We start from the raw sequence: 13815 nt of genomic DNA on the forward strand, positions 1-13815 counted from the left end.
GTTTTAAACTATAAACTAAGTTTCTCCCGAAGTTAGTTCAGCCTACTCCCGGGAATGAGCAAGGACAGCTTGGAGGTTAGAAGCAAGATGGAGGAACCAGGCGCGGTGGCTCACACCTGTAATCCCAGCACTTTGGGAGGCCAAGGTGGGCAGATCACAAGGTCAGGAGTTCGAGACCAGCCTGGCCAATATGGTGAAACCTCGTCTCTACTAAAAGAAAAATACAAAATTAGTCGGGTGTGGTGGCAGATGCCTGTAATCCCAGCTACCTGGGAGGCCAAGGCAGGAGAATCACTTGAACCCAGGAGGCAGAGGTTGTGGTGAGCCAAGTTTACGCCATTGCACTCCAGCCTGGGCGACAAGAGCAAAACTCCATCTCTAAAAAAAAAAAAAGCAAGATGGAGTCAATTAAGTTAGATATCTTTCACCATCTCAGTCAAAGAGACAATGCAAAGGTGGTTTCAGCTTTTTCCAAAATATTATCAGATACATGTAATATAGAGAGACATATAGTCATAACAGACACAGATAGAAACAGATCTTACAGATTTCAGAAATAATTTTCATTTGCCAGCTTTCAAATAGTTTAATTTTCCCCCTTTAGACTATCAATCTTCTAATTATTTGTTTTATCATCCTAAGCAATTGTTAGCTAGGGAACAATTTGTCTTCAAAAGAGATAACTCCTAGGTGAAACAAGGCAGAAAATGTGTATCTGAAAAGTACAGAGCTGAGACTTTCGCTTAAATACTGTACCATCATTTGCTCAACCAAGAAAAAAGCAAGGCCCAGTTAAGACAAGAAGGCCAGGAAAAACACGTTAAACAAAGGTAAGACTTGTTAACATCAATTTAAAACAAAGGTATGTCCCTCCCAGACATTGCAAATGGAAATGTCTTGTGGAGATGTAAATTTCTTTCACAGAATGGTTTCAAGATAGCAGTTGAATGTCAGAAAGGTGCATTTTAGTTATTAGGCAGGTTGAAAAGTAATTGCAAAAACCACAATTATGGCCAGGCGTGGTGGCTCACGCCTGTAATCCCAGCACTTTGGGAGGCCGAGGCGGGTGGATCACAAGGTCAGGAGATCGAGACCATCCTGGCTAACATGGTGAAACCCCGTCTCTACTAAAAATACAAAAAATTAGCTGGGCATGGTGGCGGGCGCCTGTAGTCCCAGCTACTCAGAAGGCTGAGGCAGGAGAATGGCGTGAACCCGGGAGGCGGAGCTTGCAGTGAGCAGAGATCGCGCCACTGCACTCCAGCCTGGGCGACAGAGCGCGACTCTTTCTCAAAAAACAAAAAACAAACACAATTACTTTCACACCAACCTATGGATAGGTGGTCCTTCTAACGTACCTACTGTTTCTTAGCTAGAATTACTGAGTACAGGGTGGGGCCCATTAAGGAATAAGGCAAGGAAAGCCTTCCCTCTGCCTGGCTCAGCGTGGGTGGATCTGAAGTGAAGCATGCTGGATCTGAGAGACCTTTTAGAAACACTTCATCTGGGATAGCTTTCTGTCCGGGATAGTAACCAGGCCAAAAGCTCAGCAGATTCATTTCTTCTTATCAATTGGTCACTTAAGCTTTTTATTTGTCTTAATCAATTTATATTTATGATCTTATTTTGTCTTTATCTTATTTGAAAGGGTGTTGCTCTGTCACCCAGGCTGGAGTGCAGTGGCGCCATCATAACTCACTGCAATTGTTACAGGAGAGGGGTCCTGATCCAGACCCCAAGAGAGGGTTCTTGGATTTGGATCCTGTGCAAGAAAGAATTCAGGGCGAGTCCACAGTGCAAAGCAAAAACAAGTTGATTAAGAAAGTAAAGGAATAAAGAATGGCTACTCCATAGACCAAGCAGCCCCGAGAGCTGCTGCTTGCCCATTTTTTGGTTATTTCTTGATGATATGCTAAACCAGGGGTGGATTATTCATGCCCCCCCCCTTTTTAGGCCATATAGGGTAACTTCCTGATGTTGCCATGGCATCTGTAAACTGTCATGGCGCTGGTGGGAGTGTAGCAGTGAGGACGACCAGAGGTCACTCTCGTCACCATCTTGGTTTTGGTGGATTTTAGCCGGCTTCTTTACGGCAACCTGTTTTATCAGCAAGGTTTTTATGACTTGTATCTTGTGCCAACCTCCTGTCTCATCCTGTGACTTAGAATGCCTGACCATCTGGGAATGCAGCCCACTAGGTCTCAGCCTCATTTTACCCAGCTCCTGTTCAAGATGGAGTCACTCTGGTTCACACGCCTCAGACACAGCCTTTGCCTCCCGCCTCAGCCTCCTAAGCAGCTGGGACTACAGGTGAGTGCTACTGTGCCCGGCTAATTTTTTTTTTTTCTGTAGAGATGGCAGGGGGCGGTAGGGTGGGGGGCAGGTGGTGGGTGTCTCACTGTATTGCCCAGGCTGGTCTCAAACTCCTGGGCTCAAGCGATCTTCCCACCTCGGCCTCTCAAAGTGCTGGAATTACAGGCATGGGCCACTTTGCCAGGCCTCATTTGCCTTTTGTGCAGACACTTTTAAAAGAGGGAGTAAAACTACTGAAATCATTTTAGAAGCTTTTCACAGCAACTGGCATCCCTGATGAGACTAATTAGGAGCCCTTGTTTTTAGGTGCGCTTCTTAAAGTGCAATGGTGTTCACCTGGAACGTTCCACCGTAATTTTCATTCACCTTTAGTAAGATGCCACCGTTTTTGTAAACATTTGCGGCGTCTGGGACCTAACATGCATGGACATACGAGCCAGAAGGTACTCGGTTTTTCAGAGATGAAGGATCCCATTTTACACTAAATCTTGGTTTTGGCTCTGAGATCCTCGTGATCAACTTAGCAATGATTTTTCCCTACCTTAGTGTGCAAGAAAAAGAAACCAAGAGAGTAGGACACGAACATCCCTGTGAATGTCCAAAAGCTGGTGTGTGCACCTCCTGCAGTCCTGCCATTTACAGCCAGTTTCTTCCTGACCCAGTCAGACATACAAGGCCTCTAACTGGATCCAAGCCAGTGAATGATCAAATCAGATTCCATCCTGGACCCAGTCTAGTTTCTGTCACGACTTCTGAACCCAGTTTAGATAAAAAAATTTGCTCAAGCAAACTCAGATGGCTCAAAACACACATCCATGGAGCTTTGGAATCCAAGAGAGAACTTCCCACGATCCCCTGCTGCTCTGAGAGAGCAGAAGGCACAGTGGGCCCTGTGGGTCCTCCATTGGTCAGTCAGAGCTCCTGGCGGCCACTGGAAGCTCTAAACCAGATCCACTTCTGATGCCATCCGTTTAAAGAGAAAACTTGGCTGGGCGCAGTGGCTCACGCCTGCAATCCCAGCACTTTGGGAGGCCGAGGCGGGTGGATTGCCTGAGCTCAGGAGTTCAAAACCAGCCTGGGCAACACGGTGAAACCCCGTCTCTACTAAAATACAAAAAATTAGCTGGGCATCGTGGTGCATGCCTGTAATCGCAGCTACTCTGGAGACTGAAGCAGGAGAATTGCTTGAACCTGGGAGGCGGAGGTTGCAGTGAGCAGAGAGGGCGCCACTGCACTCCAGCCTGGGCGACAGAGTAAGACTCTATCTCAAAAAAAAAAAAAAAAAGAAAAGAAAATTTAAGGCCGGGCGCAATGGCTTATACCTGTACACCTGTAATCTCCGCACTTTGGGAGGCTGAGGAGGGTGGATCACTTGAGGTCAGGAATTTGAAACCAGCGTGCCACCATGCCCAGCTAATTTTTGTATTTTTAGTGCAGATGGGGGTCTCACTATGTTGGGCAGGCTAGTCTTGATCTCCTGACCTCGTGATCCACCCACCTCGGCCTCCCAAAGTGCTGGGATTACAGGCGTAAGCCACCACGCCCGGCCTCTTTATTCTCTTAATCTCTGCAGAATCTGTGCTCACGCCGCCTCTCTTGTTCCTGATATTGGTAATTTCTATCCTTCTCCTCCTTTCCCTGGGCCCTTCCCCATCAAGTTGGCTAAAGGTTTATCAGGATTATTGATATTCTTAAAGAACCAAGTTTTGGTTTTCTCAATTTTGTTCTATTATTTATTGTTTTCTGTTTTATCAGCTTCCACTTGATGTTTACTGTTTCCTTTCTTCTGCCCACTTTGGGTTTAATTTGCTTTTCTTTTTCTATTTTCCTTAAGCTGAAAGCGAGGTCATTGCTTGAGACATCATTTTTTTTTTTTTTTTTTTTTGAGTCCGAGTCTTGCTCTGTCGCTCAGGCTGGAGTACAGTGGCGTGATCTCGGCTCACTGCAACGTCTGTCTCTCAGGTTCAAGTAATTCTTCCTAACTCAGCCTCCCGAGTAGCTAGGATTACAGGCACACGCCACCACGCCCAGCTAATTTTTGAATTTTTCATAGAAACAGGTTTTCGCCATGTTGGCCAGGCTACTCTCGAACTCCTGACCTCAGGTGATCCGTCTGCCTCAGGCTCCCAAAGTGCTGGGATTACAGGCGTGAGCCACTGTGCTGGCCTTCTCTTTTTTTTTTTTTTTTGAGACAGAGTGTCACTCTGTCGCCCAGGCTGGAGTGCAGTGGCGTGATCTCAGCTCACTGCAACCTCCGCCTTCTGGGTCCAAATGATTCCCGTGCCTCAGCCTCCCTAGTAGCTGAGATTACAGGCGTGCGCCACCACACCTGGCCAGTTAAACCGTATTTCTTACGGAAAGCACATAGTTGGGCTCTGCTTTTTTATCAATGAGACAACCTCTGCTTTTTTTTGGTGGGGGCAACAGGGTCTCACTGGCGTCCAGGTTCGAGTGTATTGGTGCAATCACAGCTCATGGCTACCTCGACCTCCAGGGCTCAAGGGATCCTCCTGCCTCAGCCTCCCAAGTAGCTCTGACTACAGGCACATGCCACCACGCCCAGCTAAATTTTTTTTTTGGAGAGATGAGTTCTCCTTCTGTTGCCCAGGCTGATCTTGAACTCCTGGATTCAAGGAATCCTCCTACCAGCCTCTAAAAGTGCTGGGATTGCAGGAGTGAGCCACCATGCAAGGCCCCTCTGCTTCTTAATTGGGGAGTTTAGCCCATTGATATTTAATGTGCTTACTGGTATGGTTAGGTTAGAGTCTGTCACCTTGTTATTTGCTTTCTATTTGTCACATCTGTTCTTTTCTCCCCTTTACTCTTTTTCTGCCTCCTTTTGCGTTCATGAGAAGTTTTATTCGTTACATCATCTTGTTTGTCGGCTTTTTCACTGTAACTCTTTGTTTTGTTATTTTAGGGGTTGACTTAGGGTTTTTAGTTGTTAGCTTTAACGTCCCACAGTTGGCTCTGAGTGACTGATATTTCCTCTTTTTTATGGGTCACCCTTTCCTGCTTCTTTGTCTTTTTGATAATTTTTTATTGGAATGCAGACATTGTAAACTTTAACTCGGGTGGGAGCTAGATACTTTTATATTTCCACAAATATTCCTGAGCTTTGTTCTGGAATGTAGCTGTTTATCTGCAAGCAGTTTGATCCTTTCAAGTATTACTTTTACCCTTTGTAAGGGAGGTCTGGAATAGTGTGGGCTAACTATTCCCCACTATGGAGGCAAGCTGTTTCTGAACCCCCCACCGCTGTGCGCGATAGGGTTTTCTGCTGTGGTTGGTGGGAGCAGACACAATTCCTAGGTCCATGCGAGCGCCCGGCACTGGTCTCTCTAGTCCTTTTGGATATTGCTTTCCTGCCTTGGGACGTTTCCCCCGGGATGTGCTGACGGCTCAGTCCCGAATACTCCAGGGGGACTCTCGGGTCTCAGCTTCTCTCTCTGGGCAGCTCTCTGAGCTTCACGAACTTCAGCTGCCTGGAGACCCCCAGCTGTGTCTCATCAGCTCAGGGACTCTGGGGCTACCTCAACTCCCGCTTCCTGTACTGAGGCCTGAAAACGCACCAGAAAGTGCACGGGCAGCGAGAGGCCCCCGAGGCCAATTCCCAGCCCGGGAAGCACTGTTGTGCACGGCCCATGTGTGGGGTCTTGAGAGCCACTGTGTTGTGTACTTTGTCTGTTCTGTTTTGCTGTTTGGTTGTTTCATTTTCTTGTGTATTTTGTCTGTTCTGTGTTGCTTTTTGGTTGTTTCAGGCAGGAAGATAAATCCGGTCCCTGCTACCCCATCTCAGCCAGGAGTGGAAATCTGCCTTTTAATTTTGGTGGACATGTTTGGATAGACAGAAACTTGAAATGGGGGATGTAGTGAAATGGGCTGAGCTGCCCTTTTCTTCCATCATGTTTCCACTGTTCTAAAGCTGGAAACATGGTTCCCCAGCATGAAAGCAGATGAGTGTGCAGCACACATCTCTCTAGCTTATTTATCTATTTATTTGAGATGGAGTCTCACTCTGTTGTCTAGGCTGGAGTGCAGTGGCGCGATCTTGGCTCACTGCAACCTCGGCCTCCAGGGTTCAAGTGATTCTCCTGCCTCAGCCTCCCAGTAGTTGGAATTACAGATGCCCGCCACCATGCCCGGCCTATTTTTTTTATATTTTTAGTAGAGATAGGGTTTTGCCATGTTGTTCCCCCCAGGTACGTCTCGAACTCCTAACCTCAGGTGATCCAACCACCCCGGCCTCCCAAAGTGCTGGGATAACAAGCGTGAGCCACCGCGCCCGGCCTCTAGCTTTATTTTTAACCATTTTTTTTCCCACATGTCATGGCCTCTGTAATTCACCTGGAATGTAGTTTGGCATTTGATGTGGAGAGCAAATCTCACTGCCTTTTTTTCCTCCCCAGTGCATACCTGATTTTCTCGACCTCTTTTATGAAATATCCCCCCAGACTTCCTCAACCCTGCCACCCCCAGGTTCCCATGCATACATAATATTGCGGGATAGGTATTGTGGAATGAGGATCAGTGTTACAACCTACAGATGATGTGGCTGTGAAGTCAGGAGTCACGGTCTCAGAGTTGACTGCACTGCCTCGTAGCTGTGTGACCTTCAGGATTTTGTTCAACCCCCTCTGAGCTTTGGTTTGCTCTCTGGGAAGACTCCAAGGATAAGAGCATCTACCTCCTCGGCCTGCTGTGAGAGTTACGGGGCCAGGGCCAAAGACGCTTTGTCCAACTGCTGGTCTGCAGGGAGCTCTAAATATGAATCTGCTACATCACCTTCACTTTTGAATTCGGCTCTGATGTTCCAAATGTTCTTGGCCGTTCCTCCATGTTTCTCCTGTATGAATTTCAGCTCCTTTTTGCCAAGTATCTCCCCACCCCCACCCACCCCCACCCCCAAATAAACTCCCTAGAATGTTGGTTGAAAATCTGATAAGCCTACACATTGATTTGGAAAGAAACGGTTTTTTGTAAAAGTCAAACTCCCTACCCATTTTTTTTCTTTTTTTTTTCAAAAGTTTTTTCTTACATTTGTCATTCAAGTTTGTCATTTTCTTGCTACAGACTCCAAACACTTTTCAAGAGGACCATCGCTAAGTACTTTATACTCTTGCATGGGTTTTTTTAGAGTAAAAGATGTTCGAATTCTACTTTATCTTCTAGCTGGTGGTTGTTGGAAGATAATTTTAAAAACTGATTTAAAATATGTATTTTGCATCTGGCCGCATTCCTGAATTCTCTCATTCTTTCTGAAAACTCTTCCGCTGACTCTCTAGGGGCTCCTAGGAATGTGCTGTTTTGGCTCCTCCTTTCCAGAAGTTATACGTCTCATTTCCGCCTCACATCGTTGGCATTGTCCTTCATTTCCAGACCAGGGTCGAACAGTAATGGTAAAAGCAGGCATCCTTCTGTGGTTCCTGTCTTGGACTGGAACGCCTTAGTGTTCCCCCAGCAAGGGGAGATAAAGGAAGTGCTTATTTATAGTTTTCTATAGTTTCTTGAGCTTTCGTGTTGTTTTGCTTTCAGAAACAAGAATTGACTTTTAGCAAATGCCCTTCCCCCTATAGTTAACAATTAGGAACTTTTAAACTATGCCAGTAGGCATAAATAAAGTTAGGAAGAGCCCCCATCTACTCAGCCCCCACTTAGCTTAAGAAAAACAACATGGCTGGGCATGGTAGCTCAAGCCTGTAATCCCAGCACCTTGGGAGGCTTGAGTCCAGGAGTTTGAGACTAGCCTGGGCAACACAGTGAGTCTCTACAAAAAATACAAAAGTTAGGGCCAGGTACGGCGGCTCACGCCTGTAATCCCAGCACTTTGGGAGGCTTGAGTCCAGGAGTTTGAGACTAGCCTGGGCAACATAATGAGTCTCTGCAAAAAATACAAAAGTTGGGGCCAGGTGCGGTGGCTTATGCCTGTAATCCCAGCACTTTGGGAGGCCGAGGTGGGCGGATCACGAGGTCAGGAGATCGACCCCATCCTGGCCAACACGGTGAAACCCCATCTCTACTAAAAATACAAAAATTAGCCGGATGTGTTGGCACGCGCCTGTAATCCCAGCTACTCGGGAGACTGAGGCAGGAGAATCGCTTGAACCCGGGAGTCGGAGGTTGCAGTGAGCCAAGATCGCCACTGCACTCCAGCCTGGGTGACAGAGCAAGACTCCGTCTCAAAAACAAAAACAAAAACAAAAACAAAAGTTAGCCAGGCATGGTGGTATGCACCTGTAGTTCCAGCTACTCAGGAGGCTGAGATGGGAGGATCACCTGAGCCTGGGAGGTTGAGGCTGCAGTCAGCCGTGATGGTGTCACTGCACTCCAGCCTGGGCAACACAGTGAGACCCTATCTTTAAAAAAAAAAAAAAAAGAAGAAGAAGAAGAAATACAATGTGATAGCTTCATCTGAGTTGAGTGCCCTGTGCAGCTCCTTTGTGGTGGAATCCCCTGCTCTGCTGGCAGGGACATTTCATCATAAGTGTGTGTTCTGTATATCCAGGTGCATGTGATATTTTAAAATATAAAACTATTGTTTAAATTTCATGTAAGTAGCATGATTTTTCCTTTTGCAACTCTTTCACCCCCACCCCAGTGTGGTTGCTGTGTCCGGGACTTTGCCATTGGTGGCTCACAGCCGCAGGTCAGTTGTAATCGTGCAGAACCCATCTATGAATACACCACAGTGTGCCTGTCCATTCTCCTCTTGGTGCATGTGTGGAGGTTTTCTGCTTCTTTGCAGTGATCAACAGCAATCTGTACCCAGCAATGCAAATGCCAGACTGAGGGATGCACCCTGCACGCTGGCCAAGATGTCACTGGGCGTCATTGTGGTGTTTTTTTGTTTTGAGACAGAGTCTCGCTCTGTTACCCAGGCTGGAGTGCAGTGGTGCAATTTTGGCTCACTGCAACCTCTGCCTCCCGGGTTCAAGGGATTCTGCTGCCACAGCCTCCGGAGTAGCTAGGATTACAGACACCCACCACCACGTCCAGCTAAGTTTTGTATTTTTAGTAGAGACAGGGTTTCACTATGTTGGCCAGGCTGGTCTCGAACTCCTGACCAAGTGATCCAGCCACCTCGGCCTTCCAAAGTGTTGGGATTATGGGCGTGAGCCACCATGCCTGGCTGAGGTTCTCTATTTTCAAGACACCCTTTTAACTTGGTAAGTAATCAATCAGGTGGTTCTTCGAAATGGAACATTCTGGCCCCTGTTAACTTTCACCTGTGACTTGGGCATCCAGTGATAATCCTTGTCTCAATCAACGATCCCATCAATGGTTGCAAAATGGTGCATTCTTAATGCTATCATTTCACCTCCATTTAGCTGGTGTTCTGCAAAAATGAACTTTTCCTTCTCCAGACTGATGTTTATATTTTGTTCATCCACTTTGCAGTTTTAATTTGGTTTCCCCTTTCTTGAGTGTGCTGACCATTCAGGTTCTCTTCTCTGCCAGCTGCTTGTCACCTCCTCTCGCTCATTCTTCTATTCAGCTGCTTGCCTTTTTTCTAATGGTGTCCTACCTTCTTTTTAGATAGCGAAAACTAATTCTTAATCAGTGATATGTGTTACAAACATCTCCTCCCAAGAGATGGCTTGTTTTTTTTGGCTTGGTTTATGGTGTCTTTTGATGAAGAGAAGTTCACTTATTAAAAACTGTAGTTATTTCTTGTTGAATTTACCAATCTCTTTATTCTCTGGTTTGTGGTTTTTACATCTTGTTGAACAAATGTTCCTTGCTACTAGCCGGGCGCAGTGGCTCACACCTGTAATCCTAGCGCTTTGTGGGGCTGAGGAGGGTGGATCACCTGAGGTCAGGAGTTCAAGACCGACCTGGCTAATGTGGTGAAACCCTGTCTCTACTAAAAATACAAAGATTAGCCAGGTGTGGTGACAGGTGCCTGTAATCCCAGCTACTAGGGAGGCCGAGGCAGGAGAATCGCTTGAACCTGAGGGACAGAGGTTGCAGTGAGCCGAGATTGTGCCACTGCACCCCAACCTGGGTGACAGAGTGAGACTCTGTATCAAAATAAAATAAAATAAAATAAAATGAAATAAAATAAAATAAAATAAAAAGTGACACGATCTCAGCTCACTGTAGCCTCCGCCTCCCAGGTTCAATCGATTCTCCTACTTCAGCTTCCCTAGTAGCTGGCATCACAGGCACCCGCCACCACGCCTGGTTAATTTTCTTGTATTTTTGGTAGAGATGGGGTTTCACCGTGTTGGCCAGGCTCGTCTCGAACTCCTGACCTCAAGTGATTCACCTGCCTCGGCCTCCCAAAGTGCTGGGCTTACAGGCATGAGCCACTGTGCCCGGACCTCCCTTCTGTTCTTAGTTGACAAGAATGTCTATCTATGAGTGGTGTTATATTTTATCCAAAATTTTTTGTAGTCTTTACATTCTTTATGTGTTGTAAACGTGAATCACTACCTCATTCAGTTTTCTGATGTACAACTATGATGCATTAAAAAGAACCCCCGAAGCCGGGAGTGGTGGCTCTCACCTGTAATCCCAGCACTTTGGGAGGCCGAGCTGGGAGGATCACTTTAGACCAGGAGTTTGAGACCAGCCTGGGCAAGATAGTGAGACCCCATCTCTTAAAAAAAAAAAAAAAGCGAAGTGTGGTGGTACGTAGCTGTGGTCCCAGCCATGTGAGAGGGTGAGGTGGGGGAGATCGCTTGAGCCCAGGAGTTTGAGGCTGTGGTGAGCCAGGATCTGACCATTGCACTCTGGCCTGGGTGACAGAGCGAGACCTCATCTCTTTAAAAAGGTAAAATTAAAAAAAAATAATAAAGGACCCTCTTGGTCATAATGTAATAAAAAAAAATCATACTGTTTTTTGCTTGGTAGGAGATTTAACTACTGGTTCAGTGTCTTTTTCTGTCTTTGCACCCCTGATTCGGAATGCAAGGTGCAATGTCTTTAAAATGAATTCGTCTATGCAAGGTTTGAACTTCACTTTGAGTCAGTTCCATGTTCTGTTTCTCCTGGGAATGGGCTGTTTGGCTCGGTTTTTAAATTGTCATAAAGTTGTTTGTGGAATTCTTTCACCGCAGTGTCATCTCTGCAGCCTTCGTCATTACGTTCCTCTTTTTGTCGACGTTGCTTATTTGTGTCTCTTCCTCTTTCTACTAATTTTTTTGCCAGATGTTAGACTATTTATTAGTTTTTTCACATAAACCATTTTTAAATTATTGATTTATTTTTGAGCCAGAGTCTCACTGTGTCACCCAGGCTGGAGTGCAACGGCTAGATCACGTCTCACCGCAACCTCCGCTTCCTGGGCTCAAGTGATGCTGTCACCTCAGCTTCCCAAGGAGCTGGGATTACAGGCACCTGCCACCACACCTGGCTAATTTATTTTTATTTTTTGTAGAGATAGGTTTTTGCCATGTTGCCCAGGCTGATCTGGAACTCCTAGGCTCAAGTGATCTGCCCTCCTTGGCCTCCCAAAGTGCTGGGATTACAGGTGTGAGCCACTGCACCCGGCCAACACAGCAGCAATGTTTAATTTTGTTGATCTTCATCAATTTTTTTCATTTTATTAACCTCTTATGTTTCTTATTATTTCCATTGTTTTCTTTCCCTTGGTTTTAGTGTTTTGTTCATTTCCTAATTTCATAAATTAGATGCATACTTATTAATACTTTCCCCTATTTTTTTGTTCTGGGGTAATCCATACTTTGTTTTCTTTGTTTTTTAGTTTTCCTCCTTTCTTTTTTTTGAGATGGAGTCTCGCTCTGTCGCCCAGGCTGGAGTGCAGTGGCACAATCTCGGCTCACAAACCCGCCTCCCAGGTTCACGCCATTCTCCTGCCTCAGCTTCCCGAGTAGCTGGGACTACAGGCGCCCGCCACCACGCCCAGCTAATTTTTTTTTTTTTTTTTTTTTAGTTGAGACGAGGTTTCACCATTTGTTAGCCAGGCTGGTCTGGATCTCCTGACCTCGTGATCCACCCACCTCGGCCTCCCAAAGTGCTGGGATTACAGGCGTGAGCCACCGCGCCCGGCCCCCGCTTTCTGATATAAGCATCCAGGCCTCCCATTTCCGTCTGTCTTGTTTTAGCTGCACCCAGGGCTTTGCTCTGGGGTCTCCCATTCTCCTTCAGTTCCAGCATCACCCGCTCTCCCTGACCACGTCCCCTCTGATCCCTGAGCTATTCAGGTGTGTTTTCTAACCCTTGCTGAAAGGGCCACCTTCTAGTTAGTTGGGTTCTGACTCGGCTGCAGAGGGCAGACAGTTGGCTGGGGCATTCTCATGTCCGTGGCCAGCTTTGGTCACTGTCTCCCACGGGTCCTCTGGTTTGGAGGCTCTGCTTCAGTCCCTGTCTGTTCCACTAAGCCAAGTCATTTCGTTCCAGTCCTAGATGCCTCACCCCGCGCTCTGCGGTGAGCACAAGCTGTGCACTGGGATCACAGACTCATTTTCCCTCGCCATGCTGCCACGGGCTCCCACTGCACTCCCAGTCCCAATTGCGGGATGCGTGGGGGACGGAGCCCCTGTCCATGGGTGGTGACCACCTCTGTGTCCAGCATAGCTGCTTGCCTCCTGTCCATTTGGTGCTCTTGGGGGGCCTTTCAGAACCAGGCAGCACAGCAAGATTGGTGACATCCAACCAACAGATTTCACCCGGGTGTACCCCGGTTCCCACCTGTGCATTACCCAATGAACACGCCTGGTTGGGCACAGCGTAGCTGAGACTCCCGCGTGCAGGCCTGCTGTGGGGGTGCAGGTTCACGGTGCACATTGGTGTGTGCTGTAGGGTCACACATCTGGGATGATGTTCTGTATGTGTGTGTGTGTTGTGTGTGGGGTCACGCACCTGGGATGATGTTTCTGTGTGTGTCTGTGTGTGTTGTTGGGTCACACATCTAGGATGTTTTTCTGTGTGTGTGTGTATGTGTTCTGGGGTCACACACCTAGGGATGATGCTGTGTGTGTGTTGTGGGGTGTACAAACCTGGGGAGGATGTTGCTCTGTGTGTGTGTTGTGGGGTCACACACCTGGGATGATGTTTCTGTGTGTTTGTGTGTGTGTGTGTGTTGTGGGGTGTACACACCTGGGAAGATGTTGCTGTGTGTGTGTGTTGTGGGTGTACAAACCTGGAGATGATGTTTCTGTGTGTGAGTGTGTGTTGTGAGGTCACACACCTGGCATGATGTTTGTGTGTGGTGGGTGTACAAACCTGGGGATGATATTTCTCTCTCTGTGTGTTGTGGGGACACACACCTTGGATGATGTTTGTGAGTGTGTGTGTGTATGTTATGGAGTCACACACCTGGGATGTTTCTCTGTGTCTGTGTGTGTGTTGTGGGGTCACACACCTGGGATGATGTTTCTGTGTGTGTGTGTGTGTGTTCTGGGGCCACACAACTGGGATGATGTTTCTCTGTGTGTGTGTGTCTTGTGGGGTGTACACACTTAGGGATGATATTGCTATGTGTGTGTGTTCTGGGATCACACCCCTGGGGATGTTGTTCTCTGTGTGTGTGTTGTG

This window comes from Symphalangus syndactylus, chromosome 1, assembly GCF_028878055.3.
Source record: "Symphalangus syndactylus isolate Jambi chromosome 1, NHGRI_mSymSyn1-v2.1_pri, whole genome shotgun sequence".
NCBI classification, from domain to species: Eukaryota; Metazoa; Chordata; class Mammalia; order Primates; family Hylobatidae; genus Symphalangus; species Symphalangus syndactylus.